We start from the raw sequence: 23,785 nt of genomic DNA, 5'->3' as shown, positions 1-23,785 counted from the left end.
CTGTGTGGCCGGGGGGGGGGGTTAAGGGGAAAAATATATATTGTCATGATAGGACTTTTTATTCCAGCTTAGAAAATATTGTTTTGAAGAGAATGTGTGTCATTTCTACTTGTCAGATCAGATGCCATTTACACTCAATCTTTAAAAGGAATTTGTGGCTGCACATGTTTACCGGGGACGACGACGACAAGAGAAATTCAAGAATTGGGTTCTACTTGAAGGGCAAAAAGACCAATATTACTTCCTCTTGCGCTGCTTACGTACACCAAGTCCCTTAGTGGCTGGTGCTCATTGAGACTGGTGGGGCAGAAGGCAGATATCCCAACAGTAGGTAGGATCAACTAATTCTAGGTTTCTTCCCATCTTCCTTCTCACTGAGTGCTACATTGGCAGAAGAGAGACTGAGGAGCAGGAAGCTGGCAGGTGATCTCAACCCCTCTAGTCTGGTAAGTAAGAAGGCAGGCTTTGGTGATCATTTTTCCACTCTTAAATTCAGTTCTACATATTTCTACAACAATTTACAATTAAAAAAATCCTCATGAAAATTCACCAGTCTTTTTTCTCCACAAAATTATATTTATATACAGTTTTGATTCATGTACATGTATTTGCAAAGAATCCCCCCATATGTGCATTGTTCTGACCTTTTTGCCCTGATTTATGCAGTTTTGTGCCCATTACATGTCTGTAAGGATGTATTGCAAAATTCAAACAAGCATGAATTTAAAAGGATAGCTGTGCTTCTATTAGTGCATTGTTTCAAAAAGTGCAAAGTTTGTCTGTAAATTTGAAGTGAATTGAAACTCTGTCCCAGCCCTAGCCACAGAATACTTGTTTTAGGTGTTTGATCATGAGCATCAAGGTGGTGGTGTCTTGGGAAATGCTTCTGAACACCCCGGATTCACCTAGTAGACTTACCTTTGGGACTGTGAGCCTGAAGGTGCTTGGAGCTGCTCAATTACATAAAGAAGTGCAAACCACTAACCCTCAGCTGGCTACATGCAGCACTCTCACATTCCACGGCTCAGCAATCGTGGAGCAAAGCAAATTTTGGAATAAAAGGGAAGTATCTTCAGTTCTTTCTTAATACTCCCTAGCTGTCCTCTTGCAACTTCTTTCTGCTACCAGAATCAAAACGGAGCCGGTAGCAGAACAAAAGAGATGCTGCATATGATTTGGCGAAAGAAATCCCTAGTGGTCTTTTTCCTCTTAGTTTATAGAATCTGCTTCTGAAGAGATAATTCCATAGAGGATTCCTGGAACTTTATGGATTCTTGAAATGGAAAAAGCTAATGGTTTCAGACTGTCAGCCCACTTCTTGGGCAACAGCTCTGTTGGACAGGCTAAGAGAAGCTATCTATTAACCAGCTCATTTCATGCATATGGAACTCTGTTATCTTGGGGATGGAGGGAGACAAACAACCCTTGGAAACATTTTAAACTGTCCCAGGCATATTAGAATTTCAAACCTGTCTATTAGCCAGACCATTTAAATATTCTGGGAGGAGACAAATCTTGTACAGAATGTGCCTTTGCAAAATTCTTTGCATGAAAAAGAAATTGCTTTTTTTGGTTTTACTGGCATAAAATATTGCAACTTTCTTCATCTTTGCCTAGAGGTGGATTCCTTCAAATCACATAAGCAGATGTTAAGCAAAGAGAACAGAAATCGTTTGTGTTTTTAATGTCATTCAAATTAGAAAGCACTTGACTGCACCATATTCTGATTAAACTTGGCGCAGGCATCCTATGTTTATATATGGTAGAAACAGCCCTCAGCTTCTGGAGTGTGGCTTTACTTCCAGCTCTTAGTGATTTCAGTTTTCAACCTTGAACAATTAATGGTAGAAATTATGCATAATTTGTGTGCGCACACAGAACAATAACAATGTGAAAAGCTGCTTCCCATTTTATTTTAAGATTTTTTTTTACCCACCCTTCTCCATGAGGTTTCAGGGCAGGTTACAACAATTTTAAAAATACAATATTAAAACCAGTTAAGACTATTTTCAGTCAAGAGAATAGGGTGGGTCAAAAGATATCTGTATCTTTCATCTCTCTGTGATTGTCTGTCATTCTCCTTCTCTCTTGGTAGATATTAGATGGATATTGGATCTGAACCTGAAAGTTAGAGCCACAGTCAAAATGAATGTAACACTGCACAAACACATACTTTTTCTGAAGAAAAGTAGCTTGGGAAAGCGCCAGTTCTTAAACACAGAAGTCTACAACCATCATCATGAGGGAGGATTTGGAACAGAAAAAAATGGCCAGTGGAAATAGGCTAAGCATTTCCTTCTTCCCCACTTCTTCACTCAAAAAAGGCACCTCCTGAAACTGCTCCACCACCCAAAAAGTGTATGTTTGACTGTGACATTTAGCCCCTTCTCCTCCGTATGTCTTTTTGAACTCAGAACGTGATATCTGCATCCCTGCTTGAACTCTTGACTGGTTCAAACAAGCAGACATGCTGCTTAATTTCCGATCATGTCACTACTCAGCACTCAATTCTGCTGAAAGGTGTTTCAGCAGCACTCGATCAGTGATGGTCCATTCACATATGCAAGTAACCACTCGATTCCGTATTGTGAACAAGAATTCAGTGTTGCATGGAGATTTCATCTTTATCAGGCATTTTGCAGGTGTTGTAGACAATCAGGAACACTTTAAGCCTCCTCTCGAAAGTTCCTTTGTGTCATCTGGTGTGGGGCACATGACTGTGGCTTGGGGGAAATGGCCCCGCAAATCAGCTTAGGACTCCTACCAGGCGGTCCAGGGTCCAGGGATTACTCCGTTGTAGAGCTTGGGCACGGGAGTGAGATACATCTGGCAGAGTACTCTCCTTTCCATGTCTGAAGAGATTTATGATGCTACCTAGAAGGGCTTTTTCCCAGTTGGAACTCACTAGAACTCAGTTTTGGCACCTCTCCGGTGGGCGCTATTATAAGAGAACAAGGGAGGTGTTTATGGTGAGTTCCAGCACCTCTTTTTCTAGAAAAATATAGCACTGCTGCCTAAGAACTGGAGGTGAGAGCGAGTCAGGCCCGTGAAATGTTAGCTCCTTCTTCCCCATCTTCTGCCTCCTCTTGCAAAATATAAACAAAGTCCATCAAAGGTGGAATGGTTAAGCATGAGGAATCTAATTCCCTTGGTTTGGAGGCCCCGCTATGGTTATTTAATTGCAGCCACTGGGCTATTTTATTGCAACAACAATATTTGAAAGAATTCAGAAGCCTTCCTGTGCACTTTAAGCAACAGCAAATGTAAGGCAGGTGGAAAACTAAAATACGAAAAGGAGAAATTGCACAAAATGAAATCAGAATGAACTTACAGAAGAATAGAAACAATGTAAGGAAGGATTGTTGGATCTTCAGATCTGGGGGTTCAAATCTCTCCAGCTGGCCCTCAGTATTCTTCCCAGGACATAGCCTTCACTGGGCCTGCCTTGCACATTCCTTTTCACCTTTTCCCTGCTTGGAATGTGCCCTTGAATTCTGATAAGGCCTTTTGCTTGCCTAGAGGGAAGACAGAGAGGGCTGGGGCAAGTAGAAACTAGCCTACTGTACAAAGGTACAATTTACATTGATTGCTCTGCCCAGTTTTGCCCCTGGCCCTGCCCACCAGTCACGTGTGTGCCCCAGAAAAAGAATTCTGCCTAGCAGGGAATTCAGCCCTCAGGCTGGAAAAGGCTCCCCACCCCTGATATAAGGCATGATGGATTCTAGGACCATGCGCAAACCAAGTAGAGACCAAAAAAAGCACCTCATAAATACAAACAGATACACAGGAAATCAGATTAATCTAATTAAAGAACCAAATTCAAAACCTTTCACAGTGATAATAAACTCTGGTTAACTGAAATGTGATTCAGAAAGAAGGGGTTATAATTCTTACCGGTTGTCTCATAGAAGACAGTCTGGGTCTTTTTAGCATGTGGCCTTCGTTAGCGAGTAGTAAATTTGTTGAATTACTTTTAACGCCCCATCATTATTTCCAGTTGGATTCCCAAATACCGAATAGAAATGGAGAAACCAGTAATTGGCTAATTTGTTTCACAACTCTCTCTGTTAATTTGTCACTATGGCATTCGTAATAAAAATGCCTGTTGTGCAACTCAGTGGTATCTCTAATGAGTGTTGTGCTTGGTTCATGTTTGGATGCAAAGTCAAGATCTTTCACAACATAAAAAGATATTCAAAAGAATTTAATGACAATGCTCCAAGTCAGATAGCCCTGTTGCATTTCTCTAACCTTAAATCAAAAGCTAACTTTTGGCTCAGCATTTCCACATTTCAAGTCACACCTAATTCAAGCTGATACAACTAGGCCTCATGCTTTAGTCACTTGCAGAAACAAAGTCAATCAGAAAAAACACAAGTCTTTGAAATTATATATTAAGATTAGAAGTAGGTTGGAATTAAACTGTGGAGATGACGAGCATGTTAAGAATAAGATGTAAAATAAGAATAAAATGAGGTGATTAAATTGATATAGAATTTGCTAAAATGATATAGGCTAATGAACCACAGTGGATGGGAGCCCGAGGGGGGTCCCTTTAGAAAATGTGAGAGGATTTTAGAAATAAGTAATTCTTTGCTATGTGTTTATGTGTTTACTTTCTTTCTGTTTTATTGTAATGTTTTTCTTTATTGCTTGTGTCTTTTTTTGTAAAATATAATAAAATATATTATATCAAAAAATGAAATTATAAAATAGAGGACTTTGGGTTATCCAGACAAGTGTAGGATGCTGGCATAGAGGGTATCACAGAAAGCTGTAAATCTAAGTAATAACCACAGCTAACTTTACAGCCTCTTTAATCTTATTGAGTACAATTGAAACTGTCAAGATCCACAGTCTTTCAGCCGCTATTCAAGGAAAACAATTTCTGCTGTTAGGCATTCAGTCTAAAGGCACACACTGCAATTGAGACTGGTGGTGATATAGCTAATTCATGTTGTTCCTTTATTTCAGTTATCGGCTGCAACACCACCCAACTTTTACACAGAATATATGTTGCAGTGAGCTTTGAGAGGTGCTGATGCTTTTGAGGCTGGGGGCTGGCTGTTAACCCACAAGAGTATCTTATGTTCATATGCATTCTGGGGGAAGCTGAACAATAAAATGTTCACAATAGTTCAAGGTCCAGTTCCGATGAAACAGAAAACTATGGTTAGTAATGGTGGTGAAGAAACAAACCAGGATATCAAACTATGGTTTCGTACACTGGTTTAACTAAGCATAGGCCTACCACTGTTTCCTGGTTTGAGACATAATAGGAAACTGTGGTTAGTTCCAAGGTGGATTTCTCTCTCTCTCTCTCCTTGCAGGAGGAGGAGGAGGTAGAAAGTGGGAAGTCCATGAAACCAAGTCTCATGTGGGCTCATTCACATACCATCATACCTCGGTTTAAATACGCTTCGGCTTGAGTACTTTCAGTTTAAGTACTCGGCGGACCCGTCTGGAACGGATTAATCCACTTTCCATTACTTTCAACGGGAAAGTTCACTTCAGGTTAAGTACGGACTTCCAGAACCAATTACACTCATACTTCAGGTTAAGTACGCTTCAAGTTGAGTACTCTGTGGACCCGTCTGGAACGGATTAATCCACTTTCTATTACTTTCAACAGGAAAGTTCACTTCAGGTTAAGTACGCTTCAGTTTAAGTACTCTGCGGACTGTCTGGAACGGATTAATCCACTTTCCATTACTTTCAACGGGAAAGTTCGCTTCAGGTTAAGTACAGACTTCCAGAACCAATTGTGTACTTAAACCGAGGTACCACTGTAATGAGAAACCGTGAGAAAAAGTGTTCATTTGGGCCTAATGGCCAATAGAAACTCTGTTGCCAAAGCAGGGAGACTAAGACCTGGAAAACCATGGGAAGAGATACAAGGAGCAGTAACCCAATAAATAGGATGGTTGGAGTCTGGGTGCAGAACCTTGGGAGAGCAGGAGAACCTGAAGGAAGGCCAGAGGCTTGAGCTGATGAAAGACAGATCAGACAGGGAACTGAGGAACAGAATATTGTCCACCCCCCCAAAAAATTTCCAGCACTGTTTTTCAGGGTTTAGTCCCTTCTTTAATTTTTCTAGTAGATTAAAACTCTGAATGGAAGGGTAGTTACATCTTGAGTAGTGTACATGCTTGATGCATGCATGTGTATGACCACAACATTCCAGCATCATACTTGTCTTCCAGACCATCCATTATCAACTATTTTTGCTCCTATTTTATGTGGGTAGTCAGGCAGTGAGATTGTCAGTGCGAAAGAAACTGGTTTGCGGTGTGTGCACATGAATTTCCTTAGCCCAGTTATTTTCTGTGAAACATTGGTGGGTGGGAGCTGTATGAGAAAGGTTAATCAAAAAGTGGAAGGTAATTATAAGAGAACTTCCCAGGACTGAAGACAGCAGAATGTTGTGTGTTTTTGACAGCAGCAAGAGAGACAGGATCGCTGAGCAGGAAGGTTTTAAACTGTGTGATTACCTGGACAAAATAAAGTTTGGTGCCTGCTGCTGCTGCAACAACAGCAGTGGGCTAAAAGATTCTAAAGCACAAAACCAGAACCCTAAAGCAATCTATTTTGTGACATTGGGAAAGTGTCCTAAGTGTGAAATAATGCCTGCAGATATAAGAAAGAAGCAAAGGCAATAGTATTTGGCCTTCGATGTGGAATCCAAGAGTATGATCTTGTGAGCATTCCAGTGTGAATTTATTATCTGTGGGAGATATGAAGCTGGCCATTTCCCCCCTTTTGCTTTTTTGTAACATTTTTCTTATACAGTTGCAAAGCTCGCAGTATCTATCCCTTTCCCTTTCTGCAGCTGTTCTCTGCACAACCTGCCCTCTCTCTCAGAGGGGTTAGAACATGGGTAGGCAAACTAAGGCCCAGGGGCCAGATCTGGCCCAATTGCCTTCTAAATCCGGCCCGCAGACGGTCTAGGAATCAGTGTGTTTTTATATGAGTAGAATGTGTCCTTTTATTTAAAATGCATCTCTGGGTTATTTGTGGGGCATAGGAATTCGTTCATTTTTTTTTTTTGCGATGACCGGCCCCCTGCTGAAAATGTTTGCTGACCCCTGGGTTAGAATCATGGAATCATTAACACCTCCTTCCCATGCTTCTATCAATGGTTAGCTAGATTTATTCCTAGTAACCTTAAGGTAATGCTCAGAGCTGGCATGAAACATTTTATTGCCTGCCTGGAGTGGGGGACAAGATGGTGTCTACTCCCCGTTCCACATACACAATCCAGTTGGATTGGCAAGCTGAAACTTGCTTCAAAACTAGTGAATGGAGGCTGGTGGCAACAGGTTGGCTTAGGTGGTCCAGGACAGGATGTGTGACATACACAGCTTTGCTGTCTAGCAGAGAGGAACAGCTGGGGAGATGGCTCAGGAGGAACAGCCAGGGGGGCCACTACTACCTCTCAGCATTTGCTACCTGAAGCGACCACCTAATTCTTTTATATTAAAAAAACAACACTAGGCATAAAAGATTTATGGTAAATTTGTTTGCTGCTGTAAAGGAAATGAATTTATATGTATTCATGCATTTTTAGAAGCAAGCATTTACATATCTTCTATTGAGGCATAGGCAAATTTGGTCCTCCAGATTTTTTGGGATTACAACTCCCATCATCCCTAGCTAACAGGACCATTGGTCAGGGATGATGGGAACTAGAGTCCCAAAACATCTGGAGGGCCGAGTTTGCCCATGCCTGTTTTAGAGAGGTGTTTAAGAAGAATAGACTGATATTTAAAACACACACACACACACACATTATGCAATTAAACTATGATATTAAATGTTTTGTATTAAGATATTAGGAATATTGAAAGGTTTATGTAATGAGTTGTGTTGCAGTACATGATACTCTTTACTAATATTTTTGTTATTTAGCCTTTTTGGCTTGTGTAATGTCTATATTCATTAAATAAAAATGTGTGTTAAAATATAAACCAATTAAAAGTGATCTCCATATCAATAGTTTTAGTTTAAGGTGGGCCCTCATCTTGAAAAAAATATATCGAGAACTACTTCTAGCACAGGGTTCTTCAGGTTGGGTCCTCGGATGGTGTTGGGCTACAACATCTGGGTCCTCATTGGGACCACTGATGGAGGTGACGAGGGGTAACTGTAGTTCTAATTTAACATCTGGGAATCCATTGTTGAACCCCAGAATATGTTGTGTGATGACAGGCAGCCCAGTGAGCAAATGTCTGGGTAAGGAGAATTTTTAAAGCCGCTTCAAAATAGAATAATTTGAAAAAGCTCTCTTTGTTCTAAATGCAACTCGTTTGGCTTTGTGCACTAGATTTAATTTATTTCCCTGGAAGATTGGCCCAGGGTTGGTGGGAGAGACTTTTCCTCTGCATTTTCTATGAGTAGTCAAATCAAAGAAACAAAGCAATAAAATTGCTGAAGGTTTTCTTGTTTTTTTTTGCTCAGTAGGAAATCTTAGCATTGCTTAAAATGCTTTCCTTTTTCTTTCAAAAAACCTCCAAGCAAACCTTCTCTGCTATCCTATAAACTGTCCCCCAGAGCCATAAATCTCAAATACACATCAATACACTTCTGTGCATAGCAAACAGCCATTCATTCAGAGTGAAAGCATTTATTTCCAAAGCAATTTGTCCTTCTCGATTGCCAGGTCTGGAATGACAGAGTATATGAAGTTGATAGGAAATGGGAATTCCAGTCTTGCGTTGTCTTCTGAATGTTTCTGTCTTTGCTTTTTATTCCCACTGAACTACTGAATGGTCAAAATTCAAAGCAGAAGCCATTGCTGAAAGATAATTTATATAATGCATAAAAATGTACTGAACAGCATTTCCCATCAAATTACTCTAGCAGCTTCTTGGGGAAGTCAGCTGTTGAAAGCACACACCCAAATCTCTCAGACATTGTTTGGAAGGTGGGCCCATCCACTGCACAATATGAACAACCTGAGGGAAGTCTATGGTGTTCTGCAGCCATTGGCCAGAGATATCTTGTTCCTACACCAATGATTCAATAGCCGGCTGAATATTTTGCCAACTGTTCTGGAGAAAGGAGTTTTGCTGCAGTTACCTAGCAACCACTGATCTCACCCTTTTGCTGAGATTGGTGTGTGTTTTAAATTTTGTTAGGAAATTGAAATGCCATTGCCATTTCTCTGCCTAATGTGATCATGGCCCAATTACTGAGGCCTTTGGGGGAACCTCTCATGTCTTGCATCCAACAGGAGTCATGCACTCAGTTTCATAGGTTCAATTCTGTGGAACTTCCGTGTGGCTGAGATCAGCTAAGCCTCCTACCTGTTGAACTTGGTGAATGCATTATTATTGTTATAGATATTATTATTTATTGGCAGACACAGAAATGATAAAATTAATGCCTCTCTTTTGTAGCCTTATTGAATACTGCTTAGAAACTATGGCGTTAAACAGAATAGAAATGGTTGAAATAAATAAGAAAAATGATTATCAAGCAAAATGATATTAGAGCCAGGACTTAATCTTCCTGATCACTCCAAATTCATTCACTTGAGCCAAGTGAATAGAACAGGTGTTTGTATAACAGCTTGCCTTGTTCTGGAGAATGCAAAAGCTACCCACTATTTTGTGACCTTTTGGTTGGTCCTAAAAAAGCTATTTCTAATCATTATTTTAATTTATTTCCTGTCCATCACCCTAATGTTCCAGGGCAGGTGTTGTCCAACTGTAGATAAGAATGTGCCTCTGAGCATGTGACAACTGCCTCTCCGATACAGCTGTGAGCAACAGCAACTGGTCTTCAAATATCTGGGTTGGGTGAAGTGAGACGTTCAGCCAGATTCAAATCTTACCGTATCACTTTTGACAAATGAAGCCCCGCCTACGGTAGCTCCCTTGTCCTCATTTGCTGATAACATCCCACAAGCCCTGTGCCTGTTCCTGTTTATAATTGTCCTGTTTTGCAATTAGTACTAACTGCTTCTCAATTAAGCAATCCTTATTTTTGCCAATGCTGAATTTTGTGCCTACTGATTGAAATATGATTTATGGGCTCAGATAATCAGCATTTGCATAATTCATGTAAAATATACATAATCCCCCCCCCCCCGGCCACAGTGAACTCCTGTGATTTGGTTTGAAGACCAGGTGTGCTTGAGAATATTAATCCAGACTTTAAATGATTTGATAAGCTACTTCTGCTCCTCTCCTCCCTTGAGCTTTCTGCGTTAGCCTCTCTCTTTCCTGGAACCCTCAGCAAGCACTCTCAGACAGAGAGAGAAGATGCTACAGTATATTATTTAATAAGTAGGAGGAATAAAATCAACAGATGAACTGCATAGCCCTCTGTTCTTCTTCCATCACATCTATAACATGAGCTAGAATGACAGACTCCTAAAAACAACCAGCTAGTTTTTTTAAGGTTTTATAAAGCCAAATTTCCCCCAAATGCTACACATTCTCATGCTAGAACTGCAAATAATAATCTTTTTTTTTGTTATATGTGTCCTACCATTGCTGAATTTGTATACGTGGTATAGCCTGGCATTGAATTTTCTAGGCATCACATTATGCAGAAGGTAACTGCCAAGTCCCTTTCCTAGTCTATCCCTGGGGTATAAATTTGGTTGGCGTGATGGGTTTTGTGAAGCTATCAGGGAAATGTCAAACATTCACGGCAACATCTTTGCCATGACAGATGGAGTCCAACAACATGAAACAGGAAGTGTTTAGAGATTCCACTTTCCAGCCTCACCTTGAAAAAGCTTTTGACATTTCTTAGGCTTGGTGAGCATGTGCCAACTGCAAACATCTGGTCTCAATAAATGGTTTTGTTGTTGTTGCAAATCCCAAATTCTTGTACTTTTGGATCACTCTTCTTATTCTGTTAAAATGGTGGCCAGTTCAAATGACCCATGTCACATCACACGCCAACATTGTGAATTTAGTATATTCTCGTTGCAGCAGGGAGCACACTGAAGCAATTTCAAGCTGATTTCCATGCTGAACAGCAGTAAGGGCAACTGGTGACATAACACTCCCAGGCAGCCCTGACCCCTCCCCTTAAAATCAAATTAAAACCTATACAAAAACAAACAAAACAAAAACCAATAAAAACCAAAACCAGTAAAAGTTACAAACACACCAAAATTAAACAACTTCCCACACCCGACTAAACATCCACCCCACCCCACACACCCGAGGCCTCCTTGGAGCCTCATAAGCTGTGGTGGTGAGTATGGGCCAAGACGGAAAATGGGCTTCAGGGGGACTGGTCCTCCCCAATACTCCCAGGCAGAACAGCAGCAGCATGACAATTAAGACCGCAGCTCTAATCCCACATATACCCATGGGGCTTTATGGGGTGCCAGAGCCACTGTTGCATCCAGAGCCTGATTGGTCATGCTGGCTGTAGCAGAAGGAGGGGACAAGATGGTTGGAACCAATCCCTGCACCAGCTCCAATGCCCTTGCCCAATGGCAGTGCTTCAGGGCTTTCTGCTGGCATTCTCACCCAAGGGAAAGTTGGTGCCAATGGAGTGGCACCCAGAACCATAGAATTGTAGAGTTGGAAGGGACCCAAAGGATTATCCAACCCCCCCTCCATCCAAGAATCACAGCTAAGGAATCCATGACAAGTGGCCACCCAACTTCTGTTTTAAAACCTCCAATGAAGGAAAGTTAACCTAGTGCATTCCACTGTTGAACAGCTCTTGTTATCAGGAAGTTAGTTTGAATCCCCTTCCTCGTAATTTGTATCCTTTGGTTTGGGTCCTATCCTCTGGAGCTGCATCAGTCCATTGGCATATGGTGGGAGGGGCAGCTTAGCTGGTAGAGCTGAGTGAAGGGATGCCTCTGCTCAATCCACAGCCTCCCCCCAAGGCTTAATGCAGACCTTTCCAAACTGTGTGTCGCAACACATTAGTGCAGTGTGTAGATGTGTTGTGCGAGTGCTCTCTGCACTTCTCCCAAGGCTGGAAAGCGGTTAGTTTAACCTCCGGTTTGCTAGCAAAACTGAATTATTGTGTCATGAAATGATGCGTGTCTAAAGAGTGTGTCACCAACGCAGCGGCAGAGGAAGCCGCTTGGGTGCCTGGGGTGAGGCGAGCTACCCATAGGGGTGGGGCACACCATGGGGCCTCTGGAGTTTGCCTGCCTCCTCCCACTCAGCCCCCCTACAGCTGGGGGGAGGGTGGGCAGCGGGTAGACCATTTGGGCAGTGCGGAGCCTGCAGGGGCCCAAGTCACCGTGTCTCTCCCAGGAGAGACACGTGGCTCGGGCGCGCTGCAGGCCCTGTGGTGAGTGCCACCCCCTCAGTGGTGACACGCAGGGAGGCCCGCATCCCCCTTCCTCCATCCCTGCACCAATGTTTGGAAAGCTCTGGCCTAATGTAAGGGGATTCCTCTGTAAACAGTCTGTTTCCTAAGGGAAGCCATCTCTTATTCCTCCAATTCTTAGCTACTATACATCACTGTTCCCAGTGATTCATACACATAATCTTTGTAATCATTTCAACAACCTTCTATGCTAAACTAGCGTCATTGTACAGGTGAGGGACTGAGAAACAGTGGCTTGCTTAAGGCCAAAAGCAAATAGCAGGTCATGGCTGAGATGATGACTCATAGCTCAGGTTTGTTTATTTAATCTAGTGCTATCCAGAGTTTCTACCTGAACTTCCAAAGCAGCAAAGCAAGATTAATTTAAGCAATTTTTAAAAATATAATTACAAACTTAAATTGAAAACACATTGAGCAAACAGCAGAAGAACACCATTTCAAAGTTCCTTGCTCCACAAATGTTTGCCTCGTTGGGTAGAGATTTCCAAAGCATAGGCATTTCTACTGAGAAGTCTCGGTCTCCAGTCACTATTGGGTTAATCTTCGATGGCAGGGGATTCTGAGCAAATGGGAAGCTTGATTTGAGAGATGGTCCCTCAGTTCTCCTCTTGTTCTCTCTCTCTCTCTCTCTCTCTCTCTCTCTCTCTCTCTCTCTCTCTCTCTCTCTCTCTCTCTCTCTCTCTCTCTCTCTCTCTCTCTCTCTCTGACACACAATGCCTACCTCAAGCCAGTTGATGAATGAATTTTCAGTTACATGAGGTATCTGATCGCCCCTTTTCAACTGAGTAGAAAGGCATCTGAGATCTGCTCTGTAGCCCAACTGCTCTTCAGCTGAACAGGAGTAGCTCCTAATTCTTAGCATTTATTTAATGTTAGATTATCCATGCTCCGCTGACCAACCTTGTGGTGGCTTATAATATATATATATTAAACACACGAATAGAACACACACACACACACACACACACACACACACACACACTTCCTTATAATCTGTAAATCAATATGATTACTCTTTGCATTCGGTTTACACCATCTAGTCCAGGCATCCCCAAACTCGGCCCTCCAGATGTTTTGGGACTACAACTCCCACCATCCCTAGCTAACAAGACCAGTGGTCAAGGATGATGGGAGTTGTAGTCCCAAAACCTCTGGAGGGCTGAGTTTGGGGATGCCTGCTCTAGTCCATCTTCATAGCAGTGAAGAAATCTTAAACTCAAGCTATATTTGCTTTTATATGGCCTTATGGGATGATATTATTTCCTGAGCAGAATTCCACCATTTTGCTAATTAGGCTGCCACTTTAGCATCCAAATGTATGTTACCATTTCAATGTGCAGTTTAATGTATATTTTTAAAAAAATTGGTTTCACCTTTACTATGAAAACATTCTTTTGCTCTCTTTGAATTAATTAATTCAGCCATTTCAATCTTTACCCATGATGAGTAATTATTTTTCCATCTGTAGCACTTGGGCAGCCTGGTTTCAATTTCTCCTTTCCAGTCCATAACAGCGAAAAACAGAGCAGAACTGCTGTACTCCTTCCCCTTTTTGTGCTTCTTTTTGCTTATTCGCTGGTATTTCTAGTACATGAAAAGCCTGACAGCCAATTCTGCATGCTAGGCTGAAAGAATGTTACCCTTTTTCCTCTTGCCCTGTTTCCTTTACAAGGTCGGCCAATGCAAACCCTGTGCAAAGCTTTTATTAAAGAAATCACTCTTATTCAATAAAATAAAATAAATTGTGAATTCTATGCCATGAAAAGCTGAATTCTACCATCTCTGTAAATTAAATCTAAAGAAAATTTAAATGTTTGCATATTTTACACAATCCTTTCTACTAATGCTGAAGTGATTGCCCGGGTGCTGAGCCTATAGCAAAATGGCGACGTCCACACACCCAAGAAGGAGGCACCAGCAGGCTTCAGTTAATGCAGAAGCAAATAACTTTTTTGGGAGTGGGAGAACCCCCCAAAACTAGGGTTGCCATATTTCAAAAAGTGAAAATCCGGACACAAAGGTTTTTGAGCTTTTGGGGGGCAACGTTGTTGACAATGGCATGGCCGACATGGCCAATCCTACCAAAACAACCCAGTTAGGACATAAAACGCTCTGTAGCCATGTAACATCGAGTCAGCTGGGGGAAAAAACATGGGGATAGGAATACCTGGAGAGGGGAATAAGAACATAAAAAGGACCTGCTGGATGAGGTTAGTGGCCCGTTTAATCCAGCATCCTGTTCTCACAGTGGCCATCAAAGTTCTGGTAATTCTCTAGATTCCTTCCCCTCGTTTTTAATTCTCTTTAAGATTTTACTATATTTTCATTAAGATTGCTGTATTAAAACTTAATTCCAAATGCAACACAGCTGATTCAGGCTCAAACAGGTGTTTTGTTTTTAAATTTGATGGAATTTCAGGTGCAAATGCCGTGGAGTTGCCTTTTCTGTTCTGTTTGGCACTAATACTGCTGACACCGCAGTCTGTTACTTCTATGATGAAAGATTTTTTTCAAGATTTGGATTCATTAACATCATCGCCCAAGCCAGGATGTTTTCAGTCTCCCTCTCTCCAAACTAATTTTGTGTTAAAACAAGTTTTTGCACATTGTTTGGAAGGAATATCTGACAAAAACCTGCCATTCGTGGGGATTGTTTCACACTTCTAACATCTGTTGGTTTAGGCATGTCAAGAACAGAATTTATGCTTCTCTGCCAAGCTCTTCACCCCTTTCCAATACAAATACCCAAAAATTCAAGATGACTTCCAGCTATTGGCACTGTCTCCATTCAATTTAATTTCTAGTTTTTGTTTCTGTTTTGTTTCGGTGTGTGTTAATAAGTTAAGATATGTTACCGCAGATGCTTTTGGTATTACTATACAGTAGTATTATCAAATATCACTATGGAGCCTATGGAATGTAATTGGGCTGGTATTTAATTTATTTCCCAGTATATTGTCATTCCTGCATAATATGAATGCAAATTGCTGTCCTGTTAACAAGACATATCTGCTAGCAGCCTTTAGGCAAAGGTTTTGACTGCTAGTTTCAAATCAATATGTAAAATTTAGCCTCCCTCAGTCTCTGCAGCTCTTCTCCAGTGAAATACTTACTTGGTTCCAGTTGCTGGATGAGGTTTAAATACACCATATATATATATATATATATATATATATATATATATATATATATATATATATATATATGGCTTTCTAGCAGAGAGCCAAATCTTCGTATTTGCATATGTACCTCAAGCGTTTTTTACTGGAAACATCAGTATTTGGCAATCATTTGTCTCTCCTGAGAAGAAAGGCCTTGCTATATAGCCCAAGCACATTCTCTGCCCTGTCCCACCTCTAAGCAGTAACAGAGAAACAAAAAGCCAAAATGACTTGGTTTGGGGACTTGGGGCATAGATAGTAAACTTCAGCCTCACCATATGAACTGATGGTACATAAACATCAATGTGTCACAGCTAGGAAAGAGCATGTTCCCCACTTAGCAAATCATGCTGATGATGCTAACCATTGCCATAATACCATAGGCTCTCTATACCAATGTACAGTGTGGGAGACAGGCAGTGTGGTGTGGTGTAGTGGTGGTAGTGTTAGAGTAGGGCAGGCATAGGCAGCATTGGCTCTCCAGATGTCTTGGAACTACATCTCCCATGATCCCTGACCACTGCCCTGTTAGCTAGGGATCATGGGAGTTGTAGTTCCAGAACATCTGGAGAGCCAAGGTTGCCTATGCCTGGAGTAGGGCCTGGGAGACCTGTTTCAAACCCCCACTCAGCCACGCTCAGTGGGTGACCTCAGGGCAGTCTCTGCCCCTCACAAGGTTGTTGTGAGGATAACGTGGGGATGCGGAGAACCACAAGCTCCTTGGATGGAAAGTGGGATCTAAACATAATAAGATAGATAATAAATAAATAGATAATGAAAATGAAGAAAGATGGATTTAAACTATGCTTACTCCAAGTATTGGCCATCCAAAGTAGCATTCTTAAAGCCACAAAAGCATATGCCAAATTATTGTGTCATTTCGTGAGAGATGCTTTTCAGGGCCCTGAAGCAGGACTGGGCACCTCTTGGCACAGTGAGAAAATGTTGGCCCTAGTTGTGGGACACACATGTTTGGCCTCCGCTTCAGACAGTAAAGCAAACTGAGCCGGCAGTGTTGAGTTAAATGCTTCTTTTAGTGAGTACTGAGCATACAAGGCGTGCACCTCTGCACACCTCATAAAAACGTAATGTGTGAATTACTAGCAGATGGGTCCCACCTGCTGCCAACAGGATGCTGCCGCCGCTCCACTGATCTGATAGCAGCTTTGATTCATATGTCAGCGATTCTCACATTTTTATCAGGTCGAAAAGGCACAAGTGGTTCCTATGCCGGCAGTACATTTAAAAATGCATTAAAAAGGCAGACTTTCCAGAGGCGGCCAAGTCTGCACCCTAAGCATAGCCGCTGGCCTATAAGCTCTTCAGCTTGGTTAGAAGAGGACAACAAACAAATCAGACTAAATTCTAAAATTTGCACAGTCTGTGTAAGGGAACTGTAAACCACCAAGGGGACAATCTGACATCTCAATTCATGTCTTGGATTTTTCTGGATGAACGATTTGGGCTTGGATTATTTTTCTGCCAACAACATTATGCTGAAATGGGTACAGTACTTAAGCAAGGCAAGCCTAAGGCACTGCAAGTGCAAGGCATGGCAACACAAGCTAAGATGCTGATCCAACAAGGGATGTGCCCCCATGGCTCCTGGGCGGCCATGACTATTGGGATAACAGGGTGAATTACCCACAGTATGCAGAGTAAGCAGCATCTGGTTGTTGTTGTTGTTGTTGTTGCTGTTACAGTTGTGCCTTGCTTTTCGAACAGCTTAGTTCCCGAACGTTTTGGCTCCTGAACGCCACAAACCCACAAGTGACTGTTCCAGTTTGTATCAGTCTAAACAGCAAAGAGATAGAGAGGTGAGCATAGAGCAAAAGGTACAGAGATAGTTTGGGAATATGGAGGCCCCTCACTCTATCCGTGACCGTCTTAACTCCATGCAAATTCCTCTACTGCAAGCTGAGTATAGATGTCCACAAATTCACTGCAGGCTGGGTTTGTTGCCAAGATTCCTTTCCCACTTCTATGCAGGTGTACTCACCACAGGTTTTTTTTTTAATTTTAAGGTTTAGTCATCTTGGTCAAAATAACTAGGTTCAGCAAAGGCTTTGTGTCACATTGCTTGTGAAGTGCAGAGTAACACTCAGACTTTGACACTGCCATGACATCCAGGCTAGAATGCCTCTTAAGCTCACAATTTTATTACTTTTTCAAAAGGTGCAAAGCTCAAAAAGAGTGTTGATGGAAAGATGACCATCACAGGATTGCTTCCAAACGTAGAGGTTCATAAAGTTCAAATGCAACTGGTAGGCAATTTCCAGAAGGTAACCGGGTTAGTTCGTTGTAACAAAAAGAAGAAAATGAAAATAATTTCAACTCTTTGTTGGTTTTGGTAGGCCATTGCATTTCATAAAATGGGGGGCAAATCAACATTTTAAAATCATGACATTGGTGCCAAGGATAACAAACAAACTTCATAGGTTTCTGGAAGGTGAATATATGTTGTTAGATTGCTACATAATTAAATGAGTTGCCCTTTGCACTTGCCTCCAGTACAATGTCAAAAGGTGACCAATGACCATGATGTATAGTGATAGCATTCAGATAGAAAGAAATATGATCTGAGGGAAAAAAACCTGTGGAATAAACAGAAGTGAAAAGTGACTTTGAGACTTTCCTTAAGGAACCAGAAGACTCAATCTGTTGCTGATAAGACCCTTTGATGTCCTTTCTTACTAAAGAGTAGTAGCTGTAAGGAATTGCACATCTCTACAGTAGCCTAAGATTATGGCACAAATTCCACGAATAGTGGGTACCAATGCAGTTTTGAAAAGGGCAAGGTTTAGTCAAATACAACAGCTGAGAGATAGTGGCATTCGATGTATGACTAAGATGTTTAGAGGTGAGCTAATTTCTGCATTCAAAATATCTCCTGGAAAAATGGAATCAGCCCATGCATCTCCTGGGAAATCCAGAGGCTGTTGGTGGCGGTGAGTGTGAGGGGAGAAATCTTGTTCCAGACCAAAAGCAAATTTCCATCTTTATCATTATTCATAATCCTCTCAGTAATGTTTATTTACCCGCAAAATTTCGAGAGCTTGGGAATTGGCTCACAGCAGGGAATGTTAAACTAACACACTTAAAGCTGTACAGTTCTAGGCTGTCACTAAGATTAACATATCCATAACACGTCCCAAGGCTTTGGTGACGCCTCCTAGTTCTCCACTGAACCTAGGGCTGGAACTTTCTGATTCTATGGATTTGTAGGTAACTCTTCCTTATAACCTCAAGTCAGTATTAACGTCTGAAGAAAGCGGCAGCAGATGTGGAGAAAGGTACCACTGTAATGGGTGGGGTTTACTTGTTCTCCATACATTTATGAAAGCTGTCCACTAGCAGTGGCATAGTGTGCGTTGCCAGTGCCTGGGGCCACATGGAGGGCAGGTGGGAGGGTTAACAGAGCAAGTATGCATGTGCCCCAACAACAATGGTGCCCGCGTCACCCAGGAGTTTGCAGCCGCAGATATAAGAAAAGAAGAGTTGTTCTTTTGTTATGTCACTTCCACGTGTTGCAGAAGTATCAGAAAAGGACTTAGTCCAACATACATGCAATATCCACAGTCATAAGTCATAGTTCATATGTCATGGTTCATATAGGGTATCCATGTGGAGATAAATCAATTCAAAAGTACATATTTATGTTATTTCACATTGTCTTTATAAATTCTTGAATGACTTGTTACAGCAGCCAGTTACGCCTGTTTATATACATTGACAATTGTGTTCGTAACTGAGGTTATTTGTGTATGTTTGAGATGTCACTTCCTGCTTCGCATGAAGTAGCCATTTTCAGTGGAGCCCCACAAAGGAAGTGTGCACCTGTATTTGAGGCAGCACTGGGTGTTGAAATTTGTGCCCCTAACAATTTTGTGCCCCTGTGGGCCCCGCATGCTACGCCACTGTCCCCTAGTTTTTAATGGCTTAAAATGGCTGACTTAAGAAAAAAAACACACATGTTAATATTGTTAAACAGTGTTAACAGGCATTAGCAAATGCATATCACTTTGCTGTAGTTGCAAGAAACCCGCAAATGAGGTACAGAAAAGAAAGAGGGACTTCAAGCAGTGTGGCAGCTTCTAAGAAAATGGCAGAAAACACAGCATGGTAGAGCACTTGGTTTGCATGTAGATTTCCCAGGTTAAGTCCCTGGGATCTCTAGGTAGGGTAAGGGAAGACTTTGGTATGAAACTCTGGAAAGCCACTGCCAGGCAGGGTGGGTGACACTGAGCCAAATGACAGGAACTGTCAGGATTGCTGGGAACTGAGCAGTGAACTACAGTGTTCAGAGTTCTTCAGATGTGCTTTAGAGATATACACAGCCTTACAGAACCCTTGGCAGTCAAACCAATATTTGGCTATGGGTTTTTTCCTCCCTGGGGTTCAGCGTGACAGACTTTGAGGATTCAGGACCCACTGCAACCTTTGTAGCCCTACTGATTTCAATTAAGCGAATTAAGCACATGGATATTTTCCTCACATTGAATCACCAGGGACTTCAATATGCTCATCTTTGGACGGGTTATCCCTCTCCACCTTGTGCTTAATTTCCTTTACAGGTGCTTCCACACAGCATCATTCAGGTATTGCAAGTAAGTCGTTGGCAGCAAAGTTGTTGTGTTTCATTTTAGCTTATCAAATCCCCCCTGGAAAGATAAATCCGGATTAAAGGGTGGTGGGAGGATGGGGAGAATACAGGCTGGCATTATGATGCCAACCATGTGGATGCTGCAATTTATTTTTTGGATGCCCGTGGAACATCTACCCTACAATAAACACCCTGCCGGAATTATTCTTCATTTCCATTTCATTTTCTATTTATATCACACTTTACTTTCTTGCTGGAAGTCCAAAATTGCTTTAGTGAAAAACAATGGTGTTTTAGTTATCATGTAGGGCCCACAATATAATTACTGTGGGTTGCAGCATTGTGACTAATTGATTCTTCCTGTCCCAAAGCATTTTCTTCATCATTGAGGAATATATTTGACCCACAAACCATGAAAATCTCCATCTTTCTCAATGTGCTGTGGAGAACCAGCCACCCAGCCATTTGGGCCAGACAAAATAATTTAGTGCTGGTCTCCTACTGTTCCCATAAAACATTTTATCCTGCATCACAAAGGGATGAATCAGCAGTAGTGATAGCAAGGGCTGCAGTGTGGCTGGAAAATATGAGTATCTAGCAAAAAATATCAAGCTTCAAAGAGATTTTGGAATGCATTTTCCCCTTGTCAAGCACACATTGAATATGTGTCACCCACCAGAAAATCGGTTTTTTAAAAATGTTATTTTCTATGAGCCTTCAGTAAAGCTGAGCAGTTTAGCTTACTACGAGCTGCCTTTGAAGATTTTACTGATACGTTGTTTTATTTCCTTTAAACATGGGATTTTTCTAAAGCACACCCATTCTTACAAACAGGGGTTTCCAGAATAACTCCCTATTTATTTTCCACGAGACAGGAAACTTAATGTAGTCACACAAGGTCTTGCCCTACATAACATGGGCCAAAGATGCTGCTTGGAATGAATGGTAATCTCCGACTCTTACACCAGGGGTTGGAGAACCTGTGGCCATCCAGGTTTTGCTAACTACACTTCCCATCATCCCTACCCATTGGTCATGCTGGTTGGGACTGATGGGAGCTGGAGTCCAACAACTTCAGGAAGGCCACAAGTTCCTTGCCCGTGTCGTATAAGGGTTTGGATTTGTGGACATCATGTGGAACTAAGCCACTGAAATATATGGGATTTATTCCCACACAGGGGCAGGGGCTGCCATTTAGCAATTATGTTCCATGCACTAAACCACACATAGGAAGGACTTTGCGATTATTGGTTGTAGCAGGGGGCGACGATCTTTTTGGACTAGTGCTCATTTTTTTAATTTTTTTTGAATAAATATACCTTCATCACCATTTCACATATATATAAGGTGGAGGCATAGAGAAAGCCCTGAGAAGTTGGACAGGGTATGTATTTTTGCTAAGGGGGCACAGAGAAACATGTTTATAAATATTGGTGAATCCTCTTGGATGGCTTTAAAAGAGGATTAGACAAATTCATGGAGGATCAGTGGCTACTAACCACGATGGCTATATTCTACTTCCACTGTTGTAAGAAGTATGCTTCTGAATACCACTTACTGGAAATCCTAAGTGGGGAAGAATGCTTTGGGGCTTAAGCCCTGCTTATAGGTTTCCCATGAGCCTCTAGCTGGCCACAGTGAGAACAGGATGCAAGTCTAGATGTCCTTGTACATGAACCGAGTCCAACATGACTTCATACTTTCTACTGGGTCAAAGGGCTCTCTGTAGAATTTCTCAGTTTCCGGTGAAGGAGCCAAAGACCTCTACAGATCATATCCATATGGACAAACATCTGTCAGGGGTGGCTGGGACTGGGTAAGTTTTATTTAATGCAGGCAGCTGAAACTGAAGACCCTGAAGTTTCTTCCCAGACCTATGATTCTGTGATTCATTTTCAGAATTAGTCAGAAATGATGGAAATAATTAAGCCAGGATTGGTTAAAGAAAGCGATGAATGTTGAAGAACTGTGTGAACTCCAGAAGACCAACACTACCAGGGGGAATTTATAGGTTTCTTACGGATTTGTTTAAAAAGAAGAGAAGATCAGGCCTTATACCCAAGTAGAAAGTTAGTGTGCTGTACTGTTTGCTGCCTGCCTGCTTTCTAGTTGTGATGCTTCTCAAAGAGATGTTGGCTTCCTAGAGGGGACCAAGCCTGACTCTGCAGTTTCAAGCTAGCAGCCTGTTGTCTGTATCTGGCATTGGGTTCCCAAGACAGGGATTCTGATAGTGTATTTCACTGCCAAACTATCTCCCTTAAAAGTCTGGTAAAGTGTGGGTGTATGGCAACCCATATCGGCAGTGTCATTTTTGTCGATCTTCCTTAAAAATAGCTTTAAAGGCTTCCTTTTTTTTTTGGTGAATTTGCCAAAAAAGCTCAACAACTTTCGTCAAAAGTATAAAAAAGCTGAACAACTTTGGCCAAACAAAGCTCTACAACTTTTCTGTCTGGATTCTCACTGTTTGAAATATGGCAACCCAATCTTAGCGCTAAACACCACAGTACTAAAAAGAAATAAAACTGTCTGCTTGCTCTTTAAGAGTAAAAGGCGACATCCCACACCTCAGCACTGCTGGGTGAAGGAAAGATCTGGCAATAAAAGGTAGTATTTCCAACCCACACCCCAGCTACGAAGCGAGGAGGGCTGGAAATTATTGTTTTTTATTTGTATCATTTATTTCAGTTATTAATGATTAAAAGAAAAGAAAAAGTCTATAAACTACTTGCCAAAAAAAAATCAAGAGCCAAATGTTTAGCATAAAAACAGACAACAATCTAATACAATAAAACCATTACAAAACCTGTAACACAGACCCAACCATATGAGGAAATTTCAGCAGCAGAAAACATTCTGTCAATAAACCACTGAGCTATTAACATGATCTGTCAAATGGAAGGCTCATAGCTCAGTGGTAGAGCATCTGCCTTGGAAGCAGAAGGTCCTGGGTTCAATCCCAAGCATCTTCAGGTAGGGCTGGGAAAGACAAGTTTTTTCCTGACGCTCAAAAGATGTTAATGATGATGCTGTGAGTACCTCACCGGGAACTTCCCTCAGGGGGCCATATGAAGGAAGCCAGAAGATGAGGACCAAAGGGTCAGAGTAAGTTCGCATTGGAAGAGGCACTTCAAATGATACTGGAGGGCTGAGCTAAAATGCCAAGTGTGTTTGAGTCTGCCTGTGTGTTTGTGTGAGACAGTGTATGTATGAGTACACGTCTGAGAGAAAGAATGAAGTAGACTAGGTTCCAGAAAAGATTGTGGCTATACTGTATATAGAAAGTGCCACAAGACTCTCTGTTGTTTTGGATGCAGTAGACTAACCTTTCAAAAAAATATACATCTAATAATTCTCTTGAAGCAGGTGAAGACTGGCAAAAGAAATACTAATAATCTCTTTTCTTGAAAAAAGAAAAGGGCACACCCTACTCATTCTGCTGCTGTTTAGCTTTTACTTCTTGTAATTCCTGGTATCTGCCAGACAACTGCAAATTGTGGCGCTGCTCTGTAGTGTGTGGAATACTCTTTGCGTTCACCTCAAGGGTGAGATGCTCTCTCACTAAACAAGCATTCGGCTCATCCTCCTGTGAAGGAAACCTGTCTTAACCATTCAAAGCTAGGGAAGAAAAATAATTTAGAGGGCATAACTCTTTATGTAGTGTTATTATGTTTGGAGACCAGTGTTCTCTGTTTGCAAAGTGCAG

The 23,785-nt window shown here is 41.6% G+C and overlaps 1 non-coding gene across 1 annotated transcript; it reads left to right on the top strand.

Moving 5' to 3' along the window:
- Positions 1-22,977: 22,977 nt before the first annotated feature.
- Positions 22,978-23,051, top strand: TRNAP-UGG (transfer RNA proline (anticodon UGG)). Its single transcript has one exon. It is a non-coding gene; the product is annotated as a tRNA-Pro (tRNA).
- The last annotated feature ends 734 nt before the right edge of the window (positions 23,052-23,785 follow it).

This window comes from Zootoca vivipara, chromosome 3, assembly GCF_963506605.1.
Source record: "Zootoca vivipara chromosome 3, rZooViv1.1, whole genome shotgun sequence".
Lineage (NCBI taxonomy): Eukaryota > Metazoa > Chordata > Lepidosauria > Squamata > Lacertidae > Zootoca > Zootoca vivipara.
The sequence above is the reverse complement of the archived record's forward strand: the minus strand, read 5'-3'. Positions and strand labels throughout refer to the sequence as shown.